Source organism: Pinus tabuliformis, chromosome 7, assembly GCF_031772625.1.
Source record: "Pinus tabuliformis cultivar Carrire ecotype Pingquan chromosome 7, CPIR1, whole genome shotgun sequence".
Lineage (NCBI taxonomy): Eukaryota > Viridiplantae > Streptophyta > Pinopsida > Pinales > Pinaceae > Pinus > Pinus tabuliformis.
In genome coordinates, this window is record NC_142293.1 from 679,317,506 (window position 1) to 679,325,260 (window position 7,755).

General features: G+C 38.7%; 1 long non-coding RNA gene across 1 annotated transcript; it reads right to left on the reverse strand.

Moving 5' to 3' along the window:
• Window positions 1-209: 209 nt before the first annotated feature.
• LOC149249298 (uncharacterized) lies at window positions 210-1,450 on the reverse strand. The gene is made up of 3 exons (XR_016265830.1): window positions 1,374-1,450; window positions 892-980; window positions 210-601 (listed from the first exon to the last, which is right to left on the reverse strand). It is a non-coding gene; the product is annotated as an uncharacterized LOC149249298 (long non-coding RNA).
• Window positions 1,451-7,755: the final 6,305 nt, after the last annotated feature.

The window sequence follows — 7,755 nt, forward strand, 5'->3', positions numbered from 1 at the left end:
TTGCTAAAGTGCTCTACGCATCTCTCACACAAAGATATTCAATAGTATCATTAGTGTTCATTCACCTTTCTTACTCAGCATTGCATTTAAATTTCAACAAACACATGATATAAGGATGAAGCAACAAAACAGTTAAATTAAAATGGGCATGAAATGACATAATTATACAGTAGCAAACAAGTAAATTCCCCTTACACATACCCTTTTTGCCTTTGCCCATAAACAAGTAAATTCCCCAATTACATACCTCTTCACCTTTACCCACTACACTTGTGGACTCCACATCAACCTTACACCCACATTATGGGTTCTTAAGGTATTTCTAGATCTCTCCACCCATTGAATCAAAAAAAGAAAAAGCAAAATAAATCAAAATGCACAAGCAAAACAAAATACTAAACCACAAATTAGCATGGCCATGCTCATAAATTCAAAGATATAAGAGCCACAACAATTAAAAAACTAAAAATTAAAAAAGCAATAGCAAAAAATATGACCAACAATTAAAACAAAAAACAAAAATAACAAGAAAAAGCATAAAAGGACAAATAAGAGTATGCTTTACAACCCCAAAAAGTGTCCATGGCCAACCAAGGAAACCCTGCACATAAAAAAAAAACAGTGTTAAATAGAGACACAAAAATATTATGAAAAAATATTAAATACACAATATTTTGAGAAATATGAAATAAAGATAAAAATATGTTATCAAAAATTTTAAACAGAGACCAAATATCTTATGAATAATCTTATGCACCAAAAGGTATATCTTATTCAAACACAAAAAATCATAAACCCTAAATAAGTAAAGAGGGAAAAGAACTATAGCATTTGCAGCGAGAAGATTTTGTAGAAGATTATGAATGGATTTTGAACCAAGAGAAAACTTACCTCCACATTTGTATCTGCACTCCACTATAATGTCTCTCTCAATGAAGATATTTCAGTAGTTTCATTGGTGATCCTCTGCATTCTTTTACCTACATTGCATTGCACTCATAATTAAACAAATGACCAATAATGTAAAATGCTTCTAATTTAAACAAACACATGTATGCGACCATAGATACACCACAACATTCACCTTTACCCAGTACATCTATGAAATCTTCGACCATTAGGACCTACATTAATCTCCCACCCACTAAACTAAACAAAAATCAAACCATAAAATATTAAATAAAGATAAAATATCTTATGAGAAATCTTGAAAAGACACAAAAATAGAACAAAAATATTATGCAAAATTGATTACATTTTATTCAAAGACCAAAATCACAAACCCTAAATAGCCAAGGGAGGAGAATTTTTTATTTGAAATGAGAACAATTTCATGGGATTTCCACCAAATAAGACCTCGCCATCTATCTTACCTATGTTGCACTAGCCCACATCTCTCTCACAAAGATATTTCAAGAGTCTCATCAAAATCTTCCATCTTCATAGACCTACAATACATCACATCACATCTAAATTTAAGCAAATTAGTCATGCTCACAAATGTTTAAATTAAAAGAAATAAAAAATATTTAAAAATTAAAAAACAAAGAAAACAAAACCAACAGCAACAATAGCGAAAGATACAAACAACAATAGCTAAAAACAAAAGAAAAGACAAAAAACGAACAAATAGAGACAAACTCTACTTTGCAACCCCAAAATGCATCCACATGCGAACAAAGAACACCCTGCATGGCATAAATTAAAGTAAAAGAGACCAAAAAATCTGATGAGAAATATGTTGAAAATAGAAGCAAGAAAGGTCTTCTTTATTTATGCCTTAGTCAAGAAAGACCTCGATCAATCCTTCTTTAGCATGCACGAGTTCAAGGACAAGTCATGGAGCAATTAACTCATGCGCAAAATTTGGAGGCTTAGTTTTTTTTGTCTCCAACTGCGAGTTTATATTTGTAAAAGAACAAGTGACAACCTCAGTGTCTAATTGAGGTTAGGACGAGTTAGAAGAGTCAGTTCAACTCAATTAACAAATCAATCACAAGGTTGAGTTCTTAAAATTAACTTGCCAAATTTAGCATGAGTCGAAAAGCTTAAAAGGAGGTCGAAGGCACATCATTGAACCATTATTGTTGAGCACAAGTTTGTGTGAGAAAGAGTTATTGCTAGCAGAGCATGTAAGGAGCAACCTATGCGCAGTTCATGAGAGATAATTTTCCTTATGATGTGAGCTAGGATTTAGGGAGAAATTGCTAAGAAATAGGGGCTCAGATTTGCACTAGGAAATAGGAGTTGCGTTGAGTTCTTGCAGGGAGGTTTGGAGCTAAGTATTAGCAGTGAGAGCAGCTTTGATTTCTGTTGAAACAGTTTGGCTTGTAAACAATTATGTTTCCTCAATTATTTTCAATAAAATCTATTTGCAAGGAGAGGATTTTCCAAGTTGGGTTCCCTAGAAAAATATTGTGTTATTATGTGACTATGTTCTTTATCTTTGTGATTCTTTTATTCTGCTGCTTATCTATCATAGAGAAATCTTGTGTCTTCGTGCAACAAAATTAGTTTCAAATTTGTCATCATAGCAGTTGCAGGATTTCATGGAAATTCTACATGGTATCAAAGTAGAGATTTGTATAAAGACATCCACCAAGATCATTTTGTCACCAGCGCAGATCAGTTAAGAAGGTTAGCGCTAGATTGTGAAGGACATCTCTCTTGGTAAGAAGGATGGTGTTCCAAGGATTGAGACCAGACCACTATTTAGAGGGAGCCTCTAACTTCGTCTCTTGGAAAGGGGGGATCATGATAGTATTGAAGGATAATGGGGTGGGAGACTTCGTCAAGAACAATATACCACCACCGCAAGAACCCCAACAATTGACCCAACATACTAAGAATGATATCAAGACCAAAAGGATTATTCTAGAAGGGGTCAAAGATAATATAGTTCCTCATATCCATGAGAAGAAGACAACCTTTGAGATGTTCAAAAATATTTTATATCTATATCAAAGTACTAGTGATGCCAAGAAGCTTGCTCTTAAGGAGAAGCTAAGGAGTATCCGAATGAGACAAGGAGAGCCCATTGTCACATATCTTTTGAAGTTCACTCAGGTTCAAGATGAGCTAGGTGGTGTGGGTGTCACTGTACCTGAGCAGGACCTTAGTTTTACTTTACTAGGGCTTCACAAGTCTTGGTATGGTTTCTAGGATGTTGTCAATGGTAGAGAGAATTATGTAGAATAGAATGAGATAAATTAACCATACATACCTTATCTTTAGCCTTCACTTACAAAATCTACATCGATTAAGCTCTTTGAGTCTGCACTAATTTCCTCACCCACTAAACAAAAACAAAACCAGAAAATCGTATGAGAAATCTTTGAAATACACCAAAAATCTCACGAAAAATATTAACATAGAGTGCATCATATTATCAAAAAGGGGAGGATGCAATTTAGGAATGACTAGTGGACTATTTAGAGGAGGGGAAAGATGTCTTCCTCAAGTCCATCTTCAACACTAGGGATGAACCTTTAGAAAGTTAGAAAGGATTTAAGGCCTATATCAAGGAGGTAAGAGAATGTGAAGGAGAGCTTTAAGACAAATCCAAAACCTTAAAGAAAATATCTTCGAGTACCCTGCAGATGTGTTCATTAATTTCCAATGAAGGGGAGCAAATATATCAAAAGATACCAAAGGAGGAAAAAGAGATACTTTAAGTCTACAAAAATAGGAGGACAACATATTATGATAAACATCAATTCTACTAGGTTTAAGGAATGGAGCTCATTACTAACATTAATACAAGGGGGAAGATTGTTGAATTTTCCTTAGGCCCTACAAGGCTAATCACACACACTAACACACTAGGAACCCACGACTTTATAGCACTTTGCACAACAGAAATCTTCAACAATGAAATCAATTTAGTAAACATAGATTTGAGCCCAAAGCTCGAATATTTTATTAATCCATCAATAAAAGAATCATGGGGCTCTCGTACCAGGAATCATGGCCATTGATCACTAGTACAACTAGTATATATAGTATAAAAAAACATAGGGCTTGCGATCTATTGCTTCATATCTACAATATGCCCACAAAACATACAAGGACAAACAATCTGACTTGCTAGAGAAGCCATTTTTCTTTAGCCCTTTCAGTCCATGGCTTGATCCATCAAATGCATTGCATATCATCCCATAATATCTCTGCTACTCACAGTGGATCTACCTTTTAAATCACTGTATATTAGCCCTCCAACAATCACCTTACTCACAGTAGATATTATCCGTCAACCCACTGCATACTAACCCTCGAAATGCACTCTGTTCACAACTTCATTTGTGAACAGACTTCAAGACAAGCTTAACATCCTTCTAAACTTCTCCTGGTAGCATTCTTAGACCTGGTCTAAACCCTTCTTCCCATAGACCTCTTGCTACCCATTAATGTCTTCCATAGCTAGCACTGATCAGACTTTCGAGAGACCTCATAGGCTAGCAATCTCACAGGTCTTTTTAGCAGGCTCCTCAATAAGAATTTGGCACATTACAAATCTCAACGAACTTTGTCCTTGCCCTTGTTCTCACTGAAGTCCACCTTTACCACTCTTGGATTGCACCCACTTTGTTCGACCTACAAGTATGGGCCTCGACACTGCAAGTAGACATTTCTTGGATTGTTCAGGCCTCGGCCTTACTTTTGGGCTCCATTGTATTCCTGAACAAGCCCTTTACTACCCTTCACACCTTAGCCCTATTCTTACCAATCGTGGCTCCTTAGATTTGTCCTTCAAACCCTTCATTCCAACCCTCTTAGCAGACCTCCCCACACTCGACCTTCTCCCTGTAGTCCCTTAGGTCCTCAGCTTAACCAACAAACCCCTCTTTCCAACCCTCAGCACCTAATCTATGTCTCAGCCTACAAATTTGCGTCTTGCAAGTCTCAACCCCTCATTTACTACCTCTGGTCAAGAATCTTGTCATCTGCGGCTACACCCTTTTTGCCCCTTTCTACTACAAGACGGACCCTTTATAGATTGCGGCTAGGATCTTAATCTCTGTTACGACCTACCTTTGCTTTCAGCCACGGATCCACCTTCCCTTGCATAGAAGATACACGATTCCTACAACATAAACCCTTGGCTTCTTTTCCAGCCCTACTCAGCCTCTAGACTTGGCTCCTCTAGGGCTACATCCTTCTAACCTTCACGCACAATGAAGTCCTTCTCATTGATATGTCCCATAAGCCTCTCCTTAGACTCCTTATAGACTTTTCTCTAGGGTTATTTAGGAAACCACTAAAACTTAGGGTTTTAACCTCTTGACCCTTAGAATAATTAATTATTTCTCTTTTGGTCCTAAACCCACACTTTGGGTCCAAAACCACACTTTTGGGTAAATCGCCCAACAAACTACTTTTTGGTGGGTTGTCCTCTCTCAGAAATACCTTCCAAGCTACCCAAAATATAATTCTCCCTCTTAGTGAGGAAGGTATTTCCTTCACTCTTCCAACTCCATGACTTTCGTTGCATGCTCATGACCATCCTCGCATGAGTAATGTCTTTTCTTGTGTAGCCATATCTGTCCTCGTATTTGCTACGACTTCTTTGTACTTGGCCAAGATTTGTCTTGCATGGTGCATGAATGTTCTCGCATGCAACATGAATTTTCTAGCGTGATCCATGCCTATCCCCACAAGATCTACGACTTTCCTTGCACCACCATGAATGTTCTCTCAATGCTCGTGATTGTCCTTGCATGGGTTGAAAACTCCTTTATCTCAATAGAGCTTGAAGATTCCATAGGGTAGTTAACAATACTTTGCAGATTGTCCTCCCTCTGAAGCTAGACTCCCTCTTAGTTTACACAACCTTCACTAGAACATTATGCTTCCTATGCACACTCTGATTCTTGTGCTCTTCAAAGTGGCTCTGACACCATGTTGAATTTTCCTTAGGCCCTAGATCTGATCTAAGGCTAATCACGCACACAAACACACTAGGAACCCACAACTTTCTAGCACTTTGCAGAATGGAAATCGATAGCAATGAAATCAATTTAGTACACTAAGATTTGAGCCCAAAGCTCGATTATTTTATTAATCCATCAATAAAAGAATCATGTGGCTCCCGTACCAAGGATCATGGCCTTCGATCACTAGTACTGCTAGTATGCATAGTATACACAAACATAGGGCTTGTGATATGTTGCTTCAGATCTACAATATTCACAATCTGACTTACTTGTTGGAGAATCCCTTCTCCTTCAGCCCTTTCAGTCCACATTACCCTCTGTCACACACAGCTGCTCATAGTGGCTTGATCCATCAAATGCACTGCATATCATCCCATAATATCTCTGCTACTGACAGTGGATTTTCCCTTCAGATCACTGTATATTAGCCCTCCAACAATCAACTTACTCACAATAGATATTGTCCATCAACCCATTGCATACTAGTCCTCGTAATGCACTATTTTCACAACTTCATTTGTGAAGAGACTTTAGGACAAACTCAACATCCTTTTAAACTTCTCCTGGCAACATTCTTATACCTGGGCTAAACCCTTCTACCCTGTTACCCACCACCTATGGGTAGTGTATATAGGAGAAAAATTTTCTCCTAGATGGTCCTCAATTGGCAGCTAGCAACCCCTTGCAGCCACCAAATAGCTCAATGTGCCATTTTTTCCGCCACCTGAGGCAACCATGTGGTCCCTCAACCACTTTTCATGAATGTATTTTTGAAGGTGGGCCTTCTGACCCCAAAGGTATGGCTTTTCATTGGTATAGTTGAGTAATTTTCCTTACTTTTCCCAAAGGTATGGCTTTTCATTGGTATAGTTGAGTAATTTTCCTTACTTTTCATGGGCACTTTTGGACATGGATTAGTGGGGGGAATGTGCGGAAAGATTGGCTTAGGCTTATATTCTTGTCTCCATTGCCCACTTTCGTTGTTACCCTTATATCCTAGTCCTGTGGGGTATCCTACACTGACCATTTGTCTTTTGGGTTGGCACTACATGGGACATACCGATTTTGGTTGCGTGGTCTTGCTTCCCATACCACCTACATCACTCCCCTTCCACTCATATTAGCCCCATTCATCTCTTTTCCCATCTGGGTCCACATAGGGTTAGCCTCCCTCCCCTTGTCCACACCTTGGGACGGGCCTGGAACGATGCCCTGAAGGTTGATGCAGCTAAAAAGAAAAGTAAAAGCATAATTTGGCCACTCTCAACAAGAAATGTACCACAAAATGCAAAAGATGGTCGGGACATACAAATTTAGCACGTGGGCAAAAGCCAAACATGAGCTCTACCCCTTACCCATGGCCATCACCCTAGTTCCTATGGACCCTAGATGAGCCCCCTCTATCATTAAGGAACCCATGATTGTCCCAACCCCTGGTGGGCAATGAACTGCCCCACCTTAAGGGGGTATTCACTGCTACATCTCACACATCATGCTCTCCATCCCCTAGAGCCCCAAGCAGTTATGAAGAAAAAATCAATAAAAGGAAAAAGACATATGAAGAAGGGTGGAAAAACAAAGGTTGGGGTAAACTCATGTACCATGATTTGCTCCCTCCTACACTTATATACCCAGGTGTGGGCTTCCCTTGTTATAGCTACCCTTGCACCTTGACATGTGGCCTAGATGTTTCCCCTGATCCCCACTCCATTCCATTATTATATCATTTGCCACCTACCACTTGAAGGATGCACCATGGACATGTCACCCCCTTTAAAGGTTGAAACCACCTAATAGGGTCCTTGGCTAACCCCCTATTGAG